The sequence below is a fragment of the Paroedura picta genome, chromosome 9 (assembly GCF_049243985.1).
Source record: "Paroedura picta isolate Pp20150507F chromosome 9, Ppicta_v3.0, whole genome shotgun sequence".
Lineage (NCBI taxonomy): Eukaryota > Metazoa > Chordata > Lepidosauria > Squamata > Gekkonidae > Paroedura > Paroedura picta.
Window position 1 is genome coordinate 50,539,684 of NC_135377.1, and position 15,570 is coordinate 50,555,253.

Genomic DNA, 15,570 nt, shown 5'->3' on the forward strand with positions numbered 1-15,570 from the left:
TATTGTTGTGTTAACTGTTGTGTTAACTCCCAAGCAAACAGCAGCTAAAGCACTAAGGCATTAATTGTCATGTTCTTCCTCGCTTCCTCAATCGTCCCTCTGCTTCAACTGCAAGGAAACGCTTTCTCTCTTAAGTTTTATAGTTAATGGAGGCAAAAACTGATACATGGTAGTTGATTTAGTATCTATTCTCCTATGAAAACCAGAAAGACTTGGGATGGTGAAACAGTATCAGTCCATTCTGTTGGTCATTAACAAAGCCATATAGGAGTCAGCGTTTCCTAGAGGTGGTTGCTTTCTCCATGAAGGACAAGTTTCATAGCCTGGAGGTGCTACTGGATCATGGTGTAATGTTGGAAGCTCAGGCCTCCTACATAGCACTATTTGTCATATTTGTCTGATACACCCACGTGACCCTTCCTTGAAAAGCACTATTTGGCTACTATGATCCATGAAGTTAGCTTATATTAATGTGTTACGTGTAAGGTTATCTTTGAAAAGTGACCAGGCACTTCAGCTGATCCAAAATCCAATGGCCAGTTCATTGCTGAGTGGTTATGTACAAAGATTATTTATTTATGTAGATTTGTATACCACCCTAAAATGTGGTTCTGGGCGGTTTACATAAAACATCATGGGGTAATTACATGGGACATCATAACAAATCTAACAATCATAACATATCAACTAGGATATTTCAACAGAACATTGTTCAACAAAGATAGCAACTTTAATGGGACCCTTAGGTAGGTTATATTTTGTTGTGTAAGGGGGTATGTCAGGAGGGTGTGTGTAAGGGGGTTGTGGGGCCGGTTGGCCTCAAGCAAATGCCTGATGGAGGAGCTCCCTTTTGCTGGCCCTGCAAAATTGTGGGAGTTAGGGCGGGGCCCTGATCTCTTTAGGGAGCTCATTCCACCAGGTGGGAGCTAAGACAAAGAAGGCTCTGGCCCTTGTTGAGGACATGCTAAAAGATGTGCATTAGCTGCCTGTCCATTTTTTGGCACAGTTGAAACTCCTACTAGGGGGGCAGGACAACTGAAGAACTACCACATCCCATACTATCCAGCTTGCCAGGTAAGATCCTCTTCCCAAGCCCTGCTATTCATGACATTATCTACAAAGGTCAATGGTGACCAAATACAAGACTTTTTCAGTTGTGATCCCCACCTTTAGAATGCCCTCACCAATGATGCTTGCCTAGTATCCGCTTTTTCTCCTGAGGTCAAAGTACTTCTTTTTACTAATTCTGGAATTCTATTGAGGAATTCTACAATTATTATTTGATTTCCTGATGTGCTTCGGCTTTGAAAACTGTTTTAGAATATTAGCTTAGGCTCCGCTGATTCCCCCACTCCACCCCAGGCTTTATGCTCTTGGTATGTTTGTATGACTTGTGCTCTTTTATTATTTTTACATTGTGAGCTATCTTAAGCAGGTCACTGAAGGCCCTGTGTATATGTTTTCTAAAGAACTGATAAACAGTAGCACAAGCTGTTTCTAAAAGCAAAGGGATTGGCAGAGCAATATCAATTGGCTTCCTCATAATTCTGGAGCTCAGTTGGTTACATAGGTCTTGAAAAGTGTCACTGAAGCAGTGAGGAAAAGAGAACAGTGCTTTCAAAATATAAACATATATATAAAAGATCTGGAGGTACCATATATAAGGTGCTATATATAACCTGCCTTTCTCTTTGAGATTGTAGCCATAAATAAAATTTGACACCCAAATATTTATCTCCAAAGCTATCTGTTTATTGATGTAAAACATGTCTCAACTATTTTCCCAGGCTCAAGGCAGCCTACAAAAATCTAATAATATAATGCCTAAAAATAAAATCAACAATAAAAAATAGTGTTGACAATAAATTGCAACATCCCACAGAATTTGCAGCACAGCTCCTCTTCACAACAGCAGAGGGCAATCTTCTGCTTCTGCTGTAACTGCAGGGTTTCTCAATGGCCAAATGGTACTATAGACTATGGAATTTAATTTCAAATTGAGATTTGTATTTTACTTTATTCTATTACCCTCCTGGATACAAAACAGCATCACGAGGGACACAGTATCTTTTCATAACCTATGTAGTTGCTACACTGCATTCTAAGAGGAAGTCAGAGCATTCATGCAGTATGAATGGGGTGGATCTCTCCTCCCCGTATTTTATTGTCCTTTTTCTTTTCTCTTCATCCTGCTCTTCGCACCTGACTGAGGCAATTGCAACATCCCATTGATGTCTTTCCTTCCCCCCACCCCCCATCACAGGCCCCAATTATTTAGGCACCCACCTCAAGAAACCTTCATTATGTTTGAGACGTCACAATCAAGGGTGGTATATAAATCAAATAATTGCATTTCAGTATGTCATATTAAGTCTTTTTGGTGCACAAATAAGAGTGTTACTTTAAATCTGAGGATGATTGTTTTTAGACCATATACTCATTGCATGATTGCCACTAAAAAGTGCCCTATAGGGAGGCATGACCAGGCTGTGTGAGAGCTGAGTGATGACCTGCTATCCACAGTTTCAGCTTGTCACATGATTGGAAGTGATAGATGTTTGTCTGTCCTTTTAAAGTTGTTCTGTGATACTTTCTTTAAAAGCAGTAACTTTTGAATGAGGCTGGTGTGGTGTGGTGGTTAGAGTGTTGGCATGGGACCTGTGAGACCCAGGTTCCACTCCCTACTCAGCCATGATTCAAGTCCAGGAGAATAGTAGAGACAAATAAGATTCTTGGGGTATGAGCTTTTGAGAGTCAAAGCTCCCTTCATCAGTTATCTACTACTCTCATGACTATGGTCTGAAACGATGGAAGCTTGTTGGTGACCTTGGACCAATCCGTCTCTCTCAGCCTAGTCTACCTAGTTGCTGTGAAGACAAAGTGGAAGAGAATGATGTAAAGTGCTTTGGATTCCCATTGGGAAGAAATGCAGGATATAAATGAAGTAAAATAAATAAATAGCTGTATGTTCTCCATTTCTTTCCAAAGACCTGGTAAGAATGAAGTTTCTTACCGTAAAGGTATGTTTGGAATTTACACAATTTAAATGCAATTGTGGTGTATCAGAGTTCAGAATTGGGAACACGGTAGGACAGATCCCCACATACTTCCCTTCCTCTGAGGTAAATTGTCCCTCCAAAATGAAAATGTTGTTCCCTCGCAGACTAAGCTGCCCTTGTAGCGTGATTTCTTTGTTATAAATTAAAGCTGACTGCCCCCATCCTGTCACTGACAGATCTTTAGGCTTTAACTTAGCCCTGGAACTTTTTGGGAAGGTGTAAGATCCCTCTTTACTGTAAGTTTTGTCTTAATGGGAATGAGGCATTGATAATAAAAAAAAAAAAATTTACGAGGAAAATGGTATCAGGGATGAGGAATCAAATTCTTTCATACAAATCAGATATTTAATGGTTAGCTATAGATTTTTGAAAGGTCTTCAAGCTTTTACTTCGATGTTCTTTACAGTGGAGAAGTCTTTGTTATTTGTGTTTGTCTAAAACACATTTTTTGATCTTTGTATCTACTGAGTTCCACTGAACTCCCCTTTTCTAGAACTTTCTAGAAGGCAGGTACCATTCTGCTAGAACCACCCTATTTTCCCTTCCTAGAAGTATCATCCCTCTAACTTTTGAAGAGTCTGAGTAAGCGATCTCTCACACAAGTACAAGGAATTCATAACACCAGTTGACACTTTTTCACTTGGCAGGGTTCCACCTTCTCTCCTTAGAATTCTCCCTTTTCCTTTTGGCCTGTATTGGGAGTATCACCTCACTGCCCAAACTTCCTCTGGCAAAATAGCTGTCCCAATAATCCAGACACTGTATACATCAGCTTTCAGCCTTTAGTAAAGATTCTTTAACTAAAATTTCTCCTGAGAGCAGATGTTCAGCTAGGGCACAGACAGGTTCTGACAGTATGCCAACCAGAATAAAACTAATCTCCCTCCAGGTGTTGCTGTCCAGTCAGAGTGCTTGGGGCAGCCTATTGCTCAAGCTTTCTCTTAGATCGTTTATGCACAGGAGGTTTCATGCCGAGCTGCAGGCTGGAGTTTTAGTCGTGGCAGGTTGCCCCACCTCTTCCTGCACCCGCACGGGGGAGCATTTGGCCTGGTGTGCCTCATCCATCCCAGATTTGTGCTCCAGCATGGAAGCTGGGGCACTGAAGGTCCTAATGCATAAACAGTCTTAGTGAGGAATTTTAACCCTTCACTCACTGTTACTTCAACACTTGGAATCTGACTTTCATAGTGCTGTCTATTACACATGATAATTGTTGTGTATACACTGAACCATATTTGTGGTCATTCTAATTCTGGGATTGCAATGTCACCAATCAGCAACCATTTCTACTTGTCTGCCATAGCCAGTGAAATACACTGTTTATAATCCAATCACAATGCTCTGTTAAGAGCATCATGTCCCTGGTATTCCTTGTTAGTCTCCTATCCAAATACTGACCAGGCCTGGCCTTTCTTAGCTTTTGATATCTGAGGAAACTGGGTTAGCCTGGACTGCCAGAGTCATGATGCAGATGCAAACAATGGCTAGTCATCTCCCAGGATCTCTTGCCTCAAAAACCCCACGGCGTCGCCGTAAGTCAGCAAAAACAATAAATGCTTGCAGTGTGGACTTTGGAATCATTAATGATTACAATGTTCATCTGCAGTGGTACACATGGCTATCTTTGGATACCTTTAAGTCTGGATACCTTTAAGTTAGTTTTCTGGCCCTAGCTAATAGTATTTGTAAGCACCGGATTCTGAATTTTTCTTTTTGTATAGTTGGTCACATACAGTGGTTGGTATAGTTGGTCACATACATCCTACCAATAGGATATCTATTGGTAAACATTTTCTTTTCTTTTGGTCTAGCTTAGTTTAAAAAATTTCCACAGTGCTTGTAGTCAATTCAGAATCGATGAAGTTCTCCCTCTTCTCTTTAGAGAATATTTTTGTTCCAAATTAAGCAGATTTTCATTGTGTAGGTTTTTATTCTTATACCTCTAGTACTTCTAAAGGTGGGAGAACATGACAGTGTGAAGCAGATGCCGCTGCTGTTCTGTTGCCTGGTAACAGGTGCTTGATTACACAATGGCTGTCACAGATTCTCTCATATTTAAAGCATGTCACCTCTGGTATGTAAAATTCACAAATGCAGTTAACATTGTCCCAATGTTGAATGCAGGTCTATAATTGTTTTCATGGAAGGGTTTTGCTCTTTGGCTGCTTAAGTTGAATGGAGCTGTGAGTGGAAGTGATCTAGGAACAGCTGATGTTGTAGCAGTGTTGAAATTAGGTGAATGTGGACCTGATTAGTAGATAGATGGTACAGCAGTGTGAATCAGTGTAATCCACTCTAAGGCTGATTCTACACACTCCGGGCTGCTACTGGTGCATTGCTGCAGAGCGGTATGCTCTGCAGCATGCTGTGTCCCCACAGGGGACACATTTAAGCGGGACATCTGTTGTACTGCTGAAATGCGTCCCTCCGGGAAACATGTCAGTGGTGGAATAATTCCGCACAGCCGACTGGGCGGAATGAGCACCACAAAGCCAACTGGGGCATTTCTTGCCATAGGTCAGGGAGAAGCTGGACCTGGGCTGAATCTGCAGTTACTGTGTTCCATGGTGGATCCTGCTGAATCCAGATCGATTTGAACTCGGGTATTCCTCTATTCTCCCCCCCCCCCCCAATGAAATAGAAAAGTATTCTGCACATGGTTAGGGAAGCTCAGGGGGAGGGGAGCCAAGTGCACATTCAGTGTTAGTTTTTCAAGTTTTTATTATTGCAGTATCAGAGCTGATAATCTATAATAATTAAAGGATATGTGTGTCTGTGCCAAAATAAAGCTAGGTGTTTCAAAAATCACCCCTAGGATTTGCAGGGACAAAATGAAGGGAATCCTAAAATTCAACCGCATTATTGGACTTTTTGGAAGTATGAGAAGTAGCACAACATATAGTGAAAAAAGGGGGAAAGCCCACTGTATGTTTTCTAAATCTGTATTCACCAACACTGTGGCACGGAACTAGATAGTTCCGTTTGTTATCAAAGCTACAATAACAACAGCTCATGTAGCTCCCCTAGAAGTATTTATGTCAATAATTCCTGTAATGCCTACAAAATTTCCATTTCAATTTAAGTGGCTTCAGTTTTAAGTGGCTTCAGTTTCCACACCGGAGGGTGCCGCCAGGAGGCCTCCAAGGCCCGCCAGGGCCAGCAGCGCCATGCTAGCGCCCATTGTATTTCAATATACAATGGGTTTTAAATCTAGTATTGTTAGATAAACCAGAAATATAAATCAAGATATGTAACATTTTAAAATATTAATAAAACTAGCTAAAATACAAATGCTGTATGTTTTTAAATTCCGGGATTCAAGTGGATTTTTTTTCCGGAATACTTTTTGTCAGACAAGAAGCATTGAAAGTACTTATCATTAAAGGAGAAAATATTTTCAAATAGTGCTTTAGCGTCTGGAGTGCACGGGGCAGCAGCCTTATGAAATCATACTGCAAGTGCAGCAAGCTGTGAGGTTGTTGAGCGAAGTGAGCAGGGGCTGGCATCTAGTATGTAAGAAGATGTGTTTCCGATGCGTCAGGCCGCCGCCCATGCGAGCCCCCTCCAGCTGCGCTCCCGCCAGAAGGCTGCAGGAACGTCCACCGCTCTCCGGAGCGGCCTGCACGCCTGCCCAACGGCCCGGCATTCCGGACCATCAGGTAAGCTGCCGCGCCCGGGGGGCCTCCTCTGTCCCTTCCCCTTGCCCCTTCTCCCCTTTCAAGGCCCATTTTTAGAAATGGGATTTGAAACTAGTCTGCTATATTGTCCACTATCTGACCTAGTTTGTATCAAATACTGTTTTGTATTTCTGGTTTGGATGAGGACCGAATTAAGTTTCTTTTGGCAGATGTATTCCCGACAGTTATATTGGAGGCAGCCAGATTTATACTGTTATCCATGTCTATCAGGAAAAGATTTGTCTCTGATGCAACCCAGAGTTAATGATGTTATTATACTATTGTACAACTGTATGTTATTTTTTGTTCTGTATTTTAAAAATCTTTTTATATTAAGCTTTAATATGTTTAGTCTGAATTTATTTTAATTATTGGTTGCTAACACACTTGTTTTAATTGTTTTACTTTGGTTGTTATGGTTGTTATGCAACAGAAAACTTATTTACTTACTTATCCTCCTCTTACCTCCTATTGCTGCATAGATGTTTATTGAATACTTCACCGCTTTATCAAGTTCTGATTTGTTGTGATGACTGTTTACATATACTTCAACAAATCAGAGCTCGTTTTCCACACGTTTCTATGTGGGGTCAGGAAGACAAAGAGTCTTAGACCCATGTGTAAATGAACTAGGCTAAATTTGTGTTGCCTTTTAATGCCCACTGGATCCAAGAGCAGCTGAGGTATATTCATGGAGCTGCTACTATAGCTTTGCTCAGCCAGAACCAGGGAACACACCAGCTAGGCTTTTCAAAGGCCTGCTGCATGAATATTTACTTTTGGACCAACAAAAGCTCTTCAATAATCAAAACTGACAAAATCAGTGAATGTTTGTATTATTCCTATGGATGTAGAGCTGGAGTTTGCATGAAGTATGGTACTTTGGTCTTCAGCATGTTGATAAGAATTTCCAACCTGGCTAAAGCTTGACAGTAAGGTCTCTGCTCAAGATGTCAAGGGGGTGGGAAACCGACTCTACAGTTCAAATTCCATGACAAGTTCTTCCCTGAGGAACTGATTCAGGACATCACGCAAAAGCTGTTTTTCCTGCAGATGTAGGATGGAATGTTTAGTGATGAGACTACTGCCCACCCAAAACTGCAGTCTTAGGAATTATGCTGTGCGAATTTGGAGACTCCAATAAAGAAGCTTATGGCATTCTTCTCACATCTTCCTCCAGCCAAGTTCCCCTCCCTCTAGCTGCCACTTTACTTCTCATGACTGAGGCTTGGCTGACAAGCAGTGATGTGTACGTGCACCCTGCATATAATTTGAAGCCAGCCTAATGGCATATCCTGTATTCCCTGGGGAAGACTGCCCTCATTCACTCTACTTGCCCTTTTTTGGAGGACCCCCAATTTATAATGTATTAAAATTAAAACATATTAACAGGCATATATTTAAACTTCAAGAGATTATGTTTAAGAAAAATCTCATAGTGTTCAATGTAGTTAAGACCATCTGGTAGGCCAGATTCACAATCCATTTTTTTAAAAAATAGTTCTTAGCCTGTGTACATAGCCCAGAGCTTTTGAGAACTATAGTGGATGGGGGGCAGAGCTCTTTTGTTTGCTATGGTCAAATTGAAAATCCCTAGTTAATAGCAGCTAGAGAGGAGTGGATTTAATGGGAAAGGAGTTAGGCCCCTAAAAAGAGCCAGTTTGGTGTAGTGATTAGGAGTGCGGGCTTCTAATCTGGCATGCCAGGTTCGATTCTGCACTCCCCCACATGCAGCCAGCTGGTTGACCTTGGGCTCGCCATGGCACTGAGAAAACTCTTCTGACTGAGCAGTGATATCAGGGCTCTCTCACCCTCACCCACCTCACAGGGTGTCTGTTGTGGGGAGAGGAAAGGCAAGGCGACTGTAAACTGCTTTGAATCTCCTTCGGGTTGAGAAAAGCGGCATATAAGAACCAAAAAAAATCATACTACTAATTCTTGAAGGTGTGTAAATCAGTAGAAAATTAGTCTTAGCTGGGATAAATAGAAAAGCATCACAATTGATGGTGCAAGAAATATGGTGGGAAGAAAAACTGCTGTAGTTGCAAAAATCAATGAAAAGATATTGAAAAACAGTACACTTCCCATGCAATTTCACTGCATCATCCACCAGCAAGCCTTGTGTAGTAAAATTCTTCAGTGGGAAAGTGCAATGTATATTGTTCCTTCCAGCATTAATTACATCAGGTATCATGGCCTTGCTTATCCTCAGTTTCAGAATTTTCTCTCAGAGATAGATGCAGAATATGGGAATGTATTGTACCATGTGGCTTAGCAGAGGCAAAGTCCTTAAACATTTTTTCAGTTTTCATTATCAAATTGAATTCTTTCTTAAGGAGAAAGGAAAAGGTCAAGAAGCACTTTCTGACCCTGAATGGATTTTTGATTTGGCTTTCACAGAGTATCTGAACACATTGAATCTAAGGTTGCAGGGGAAAAGAAATTTATACTGAATTGAAAGCTTTTGAAGCAAAACTAAACATTTTTGTGAAGCAAGTATTGCAGGTGGAATTTCAGAACAGATTCACTGATTGCCATAAGCTTGGGAAGGAAATAAGAATATTTCAGAATCCATTCAAACTAGCACCAGAAGATGCAAGTAACTTTTTCAGATGGAACTAATTTGATTTGCATGTCAGTGATCATCTTAAAGACATTTACAAAGAAAATAGTCTGTTAGATTTTTATTCTGGTCTACCTGATATATTTATCAACCTAAAGAAATTTACTGTAAGCATGTTCACAGTCTCTTGTACCACATAATCTGTGAACAAACCTTTTCCATAATGAAAACTGCAAAATTGAAGTGTAGGTCAAGGTTTACAGATGAACATTTTCATTATATTTTAAGAGTGTTTGTCTCAAACCTTGACTTAGACATCAATGCCTTGGCTAACAGAAAACAGCCACAAAATCACACTAACTAGGTAAGCATGTGTAACTAAATAAAAGGATTCCACAGTAAAATATTGTTCCAAAATGGATTGCATTAAAGTTAATATTTCTTCATTTACTTTTGAATATTTACTTTTGTTCTAAATAAGTAGGTTAATAATTTTGTTTCATTTTGGTTTAAGACGGGACCCTCTTTAGGCAGTGGACATGCTAATGTGGCTCCCATGTGCTAAAAGGTTGGGGACTCCTGATCTAGAGAATGAGTGTTTGGTTGCTCTTCAGACTAAGAAAAAATTAGAGAGGCAACCTGCAGACCAGATGAAGAGCCAGGAACAGCTGGCTACCAACTTGCAGAATACACAAAGCAAGGATCACACTTCTGGAAGATGCAAGAAAACACAAGGAGAGTGAAATGGAAGAATGACAGTACAGGGCTAAAGAAGCCCAGGAAGATTGCATTAATAATAAAAGAGGAGTTACGCTTGGTGATGACTGCTCCACTTCCTCCCCCACCAGTGAACTATCGTATCCATGATAGTCTTTAAGTTGGACTGGAGTAATCTAGTTATAGGGCAGAATTCTCAAGTGAAGTCATATTAGATGATGGCAATGAAGAAAAGTGTGTTACTAAAGCAGAATAGAATGAGCGTGTTCAGAGGCAGATGAAGACATTGACTGATGAACCTGTTAAGCTAGACATGAGGACAAGAAGACCCAAAATGACATCATCCATACAGAGAACATGTGACAAAGACTTGACAAATACAAGACCCTAAGACTGATTCAACAAGGCAATACCAAACAGAGGATTGATTATTTGAAGCTATGTAAAAGCATCAAGAAGGCAAGATTCTGGGAAATGCAGATCTTGAATACTGACTTTTCTTTCTGAAGGGTAACTGAACAGACACACCAAATAATATCCTCATATCCTCATATTTCTTGGATGCTACCTGAATTCAGCAACCATCTACTTCCACTTTAAAAATGTACAGGGGTTGCTGCCAGAAGATATCAATCACATCTTGGAAATTTCACATCTTGAAAAGGCTAAAAGGCCTTTATGATTTTGTTGACCATTTTGAAGATTTGTATGCTATTTGTTAGACTACTTAACAGACATTTAGATTAAAAATAATAAACCTACTGTTAGTATGGTGTGCCATATTTCTTACTGCTAACCATTACAAAAAATTAGACTGGCTACACAGTATAAAGAGCTATAAAAGCCTTTAAGGCTGGCATGTAATCCCCTCCGCCCCACAGTTGCAGAAATGTGTATGTCTAAAGAAGTTAAATTAACACCATTGAATCTGGAGACACAGCCACAGTGACCACTTTTATATTGGCAAACTTGGATAACTTTTTACTTGTGTAAGAGGTAAGCAGAAATATTTTTAGGCTTCAGCCTGATTGAAATGTGATGCTACAGCTTAACCAAAGTCCCTTTGTTAGTTGGGTCTGAATCTCACTTTATTAATTATATTAATTTTTTAAATTTCTAATTTTGTATACTGTTTTATTGTTGTTACCCACCTTGAACAATAAGGAAGCGTAGGATAGAAATAAAAATGTGTTATATTATTTTCTAGTGCAATTAATGGGACTATGCTGGGATTGTATCTGATTCTGCCACTTCTCTGCTGACTTTGCTTACAGCTTGGCCTGAAACTGCTTTTTTAGGGCTTCAAATGACTGACAGTGGTTGGTCTTGGAATCAAAGTAGAGAGGGAAAAGAGAAGCCAACAAAAATAAGAGCTTTATGACAGTAGTTGGAATTCTGAATTCCAGTTTGTGTGGGGGGAAAACAAGCTGCATTTGTGCCCAGTATCGAGAACTCTGTATTTATATAGAGTTTGTCATGACATCTGAATGTAGCAGTATTTGTGGTCCATTGCTCTAATTTAATTTTTAAAAGCAATTAAAATTATCATAAAAGTCAAATTAAATAATTGGATTCATTTTTTTACACTACTAGATCCTTTATAAATAAAAGTACACCAGCTTGTACAAAGTACAATTGTATTTTGAGGTACAATTTCCCTACATTACTGTATCTCAATCTAAAACAAGAACTGGTGGTGGTTACTGAGATGGGAAGAAACAATGCATTTTCTTTGATGTTTATATTTGTACCAAGCCAAATGTAAAGATCAGATGAGGACCAGACATAAAACAGGTTAACCCAGTAGATCAGTGAACACCTGTCATGATTTGCTAGTCCCTGAATGATTGAAGACTGGCAAAGATATTTTCCCATAATTTTTTTAGAAAGGTGAGCTATATTATTATAGTATATTACCACTTGCTATTAATTATACTATTAAATCTTTTTTTAAAAAGACAACCAAAAGCCAGCTTCCTAGCAGACTTGCTTGAGAAATATTGTGACTTATTGGTAGACCTGGTAATAAAAGACTACACCGTGGTTCATTCTTAAGGAACATTTCCTGAAACTTGGAGGGAAGCCAATACATTAACGTATCTCCAAAGCAGGAAAGGGTACAACTAATATGTTGTCACATTGCCTCATGTCTTCTCAATTCAGGCTCAACTGAAACCTAACTGCTGAATTGTATTTGGGGAGGGGGTGCTGGGAGCCATTAACACTTTTTGGCACAATTCTATATAGGAAATAAGTTAAGGTACAATTAAATGTTCTTTGGGGAGGGGAGAAAAAGAAAAAAATATATTTTCAGAAAGACTCAAACATGTTCCTGATTCTTTTTCTGGCAAACGTGTGAGGAAAAATGACAGTGATGGACTCTTCCTGAAATAAAACATTTCTGGTCAAGAATACCTTTCTGAGTAAACAATATATGCAGTAGCTATGAATACGCTCCTGGGCTCCTGGGGAGGAAAGCTATGGCATATCTAGACAGCATCCTAAAAAGCAGAGACATCACCCTGCCAACGAAAGTGCGTCTAGTCAAGGCTATGGTCAACCCAGTTGCAATGTATAGTTGTGAAAGTTGGACCATAAGGAAGGCCGAACGTCAAAGAATTGAGGCTTTTGAACTCTGGTGCTGGAGAAGACTCCTGTGAGTCCCTTGGACTGCAAGGTGAACAAACCGGTCAGTCCTAGAGGAGATCAGCCCTGCCTGCTCTCTAGAAGGCCAGATCCTGAAGGTGAAACTCAAATACTTTGGCCATCTCATGAGAAGGAGGGACTCCCTGGAGAAGAGCCTAATACTGGGAGTGATTGAGGGCAATAGAAGAAGGGGAAGACAGAGAATGAAGTGGCTGGATGAGTCACTGAAGCAGTAGGTGCAAACTTAAACGGACTTCGAGGAATGGTAGAAGACAGGAAGGCCTGGAGGATCATTGTCCATGGAGTTGCGATGGGTCGGACACGACTTTGCACCTAACAACAAAGTGGAAGAACTCCAACAAATAACAAAAAGTGGGTGCCAAGCAACATGAGATATAGTATTGATAGTACAATGCAAGGTCCTTCCATTGCATCAACAACAACAAATGAATACTCTCAGGATGTCACTCAACTACTTTGACACCCTTGCTGCACCTAAATCTTGTGTTGGTATAATTTATTGTTTTCAGTGTCTAAAACACAAGTAAGCCACTCTATGGAAATGGAAACTGCTTCTCAGTAGAAATTATGCATTTAAGTAAAATACTGCTGATGCTAGTAATAATTTTACATTTAATATTTAACTTTGAAAGATGCTTTTTAAATGTAACAAAAGTGATAAATAGGTATCATCATTCCATTAAATTTCAAAGGTAAAGTTATCTTCAGATAGACTACAAAAATACCAATTTTATTGCTGTACTTTATGCAGTGCTTTATTTTTTTATTAGAGAGAATATAACGTAAAGGTATTTGAAAAGATGGTGAGACCTCAGAATGTCACTCATCAGTGGTTTCTTTCTGTCAAATTGTGATCTTTTTATTATTTCATTCTAAAAGACTCCTCAATAAACAATTTTAGCAGAATAAGAGTTTCTTTATACTCTCCAGATTAGAGGCCACTGTTCTTAAGCACTACATGCTGGCTCTTTTTAATTCCTCACTATGCTCTGTTTCTGTTTTGCTTTTTCTATACCTCACTTTATTCTTCTTTCCTTTGTTGAGACATTTTGTTTGTTGATATGATATTGATTATTTGTTGTTGATTTTTGCTATTAAGTCACAGCTTACTTATGGCTACCCATGGGCTTTTCAAGGCATCATGAACTTGGTATTCCTTGGTGATTTGCCATCTAAATGCTAAGGGCCAATCCTGTTTAGCTTCTGAAATCTGACAAGATCAGGCCAACCTGGGCTATCCAGGTCAGGGATAACTACTATGTAACTATAATATATTTGAGTTCAGCCTTCCCATTTGTCTTTTAAAATTAGTTACAAAGTTTTGGATTCTGTTCTTGGATGCATCAGGAAAATGTAAATATCTAAGTGTAACATTTGTACTCACTTGAACATTTTTAATATGTAATATTTTACACTGTGTGACCGTTTATGCACTGGGAACTTCAGTGCCCCAGCTCCCATGCAGGAGCACAAATTGGAGGTGGATGAGGTGCCCCAGGCCAAGTGTTCCCCCATGTGGGTGCAGGAAGAGGTGGGGCAACCTGCTATGACTAAAACTCCAGCCTGCAGCCTGGCATGAAACCTCCACTGCATAAACGGTCTGTGTGAGCACATCCTTATCCATTGTTGTTCCTCTATATATTTATGAAACAGCCTAGGGGGGTGGGACGTGTCCGGCTGTCCAAGTTGGAATAGGGCCAATCAGGGTGCAGCCAGCTTTGCTCTGATTGGCCCTGCCCCTGCAGCTCCCGCCCTCCGTCCCCGGACTCTAGCCTCTTTGCTCTCAGACGCCTCAGTGCCTGGAGCCAGCAGCAGGTAAGGGGAGCGGGTCCTGGGCAAAGGGTCCTCGTGGAGGGCTTGCTAACGAGGGCCTCTTGGCCTGCTGATGAGGGCTTCCTGGCCTGCTGATTGTTCATTAAGGACTGCTAAGGAACTGACTAGCTGACTGCTAAGGAGCTTTGTCAGCCCGGCAGGCGAGCTACCCAGCGCCCGCCTGCCCCACTTGATTTGGCTGCGAGCTGCTGCCCAAGGCTACCTTAAGCTGCCTGGCCATGGCCCAGGGGAGGGGGCCCTTTCAAGGCCTGTTCTTAGGAATGGACTTTGAAGCTAGTATATTATATAATAATTGGCTGTTTGTTTTATTATCACTGAATGTTCTTAATATTATGCAGAATTATTTTGTATTTTTGCCTTCAACTGACTAAAATATTCTCATTGATAATCTGCAATCTGTATTGCTATGTATTGATATTCTGTAATTAATTGATTCACGCATGTAAGTGTCTTTGCTCAGCTTCAAAACACTGAAATGCATTCTATATTGTTTACTTGGGATATTCCTAAATGTTAATAAAAAAGAGGTCTTTCCATTGATTTTCTTCATCTCTTTCATGAACATTTAAGTTTGTTTAATCAACTGAAGATTCTTATTAGGATAGCAACATTGAGCGGTGGGATAGGAATTTGTGTGCAAGAATAGTGAAGCCCTGGTACTACCCCCCCCCATTTAAAACATGTCAGATTTCTCCTTTTCTTTTTTGCTATTCAGCATGTTGACTCAGAAAGAAAATCCTCAGACAATTTGTTTGTTGTGCTTGGATCATCACGGGGTCTATTAGATCATCTAATTGAAAAGAAACTACTTTGTTATCCTGGAGCCTCTCCAGTAATTGTTTGTGCCAGAGCCAAAGGCCTTCCTTTCCTATAATGCAGAAATCTACTGCATGATTGTAGTTGTAAGCCTGGTTTTCGGATGCTGACTTCTTAATAGATTATTATGTATATTCTATGTAATGTATATTTCTTGTGAGTGTACTTCTCTTGACTAGTCTTACATACTAAAGCATTACACAATAAGTAGTATAATCTAACCATATTCTAAAAAGAA

The 15,570-nt window shown here is 40.0% G+C and overlaps 1 protein-coding gene and 1 pseudogene across 1 annotated transcript in view; both read left to right on the forward strand.

The window, feature by feature from the left end:
• Window positions 1-15,570, forward strand: part of GNAL (G protein subunit alpha L) — a 156,367-nt gene that overhangs the window by 17,330 nt on the left and 123,467 nt on the right. The gene's annotated exons all lie outside the window — the stretch shown is intronic.
• LOC143844250 (ezrin pseudogene) lies at window positions 9,551-11,049 on the forward strand (annotated as a pseudogene).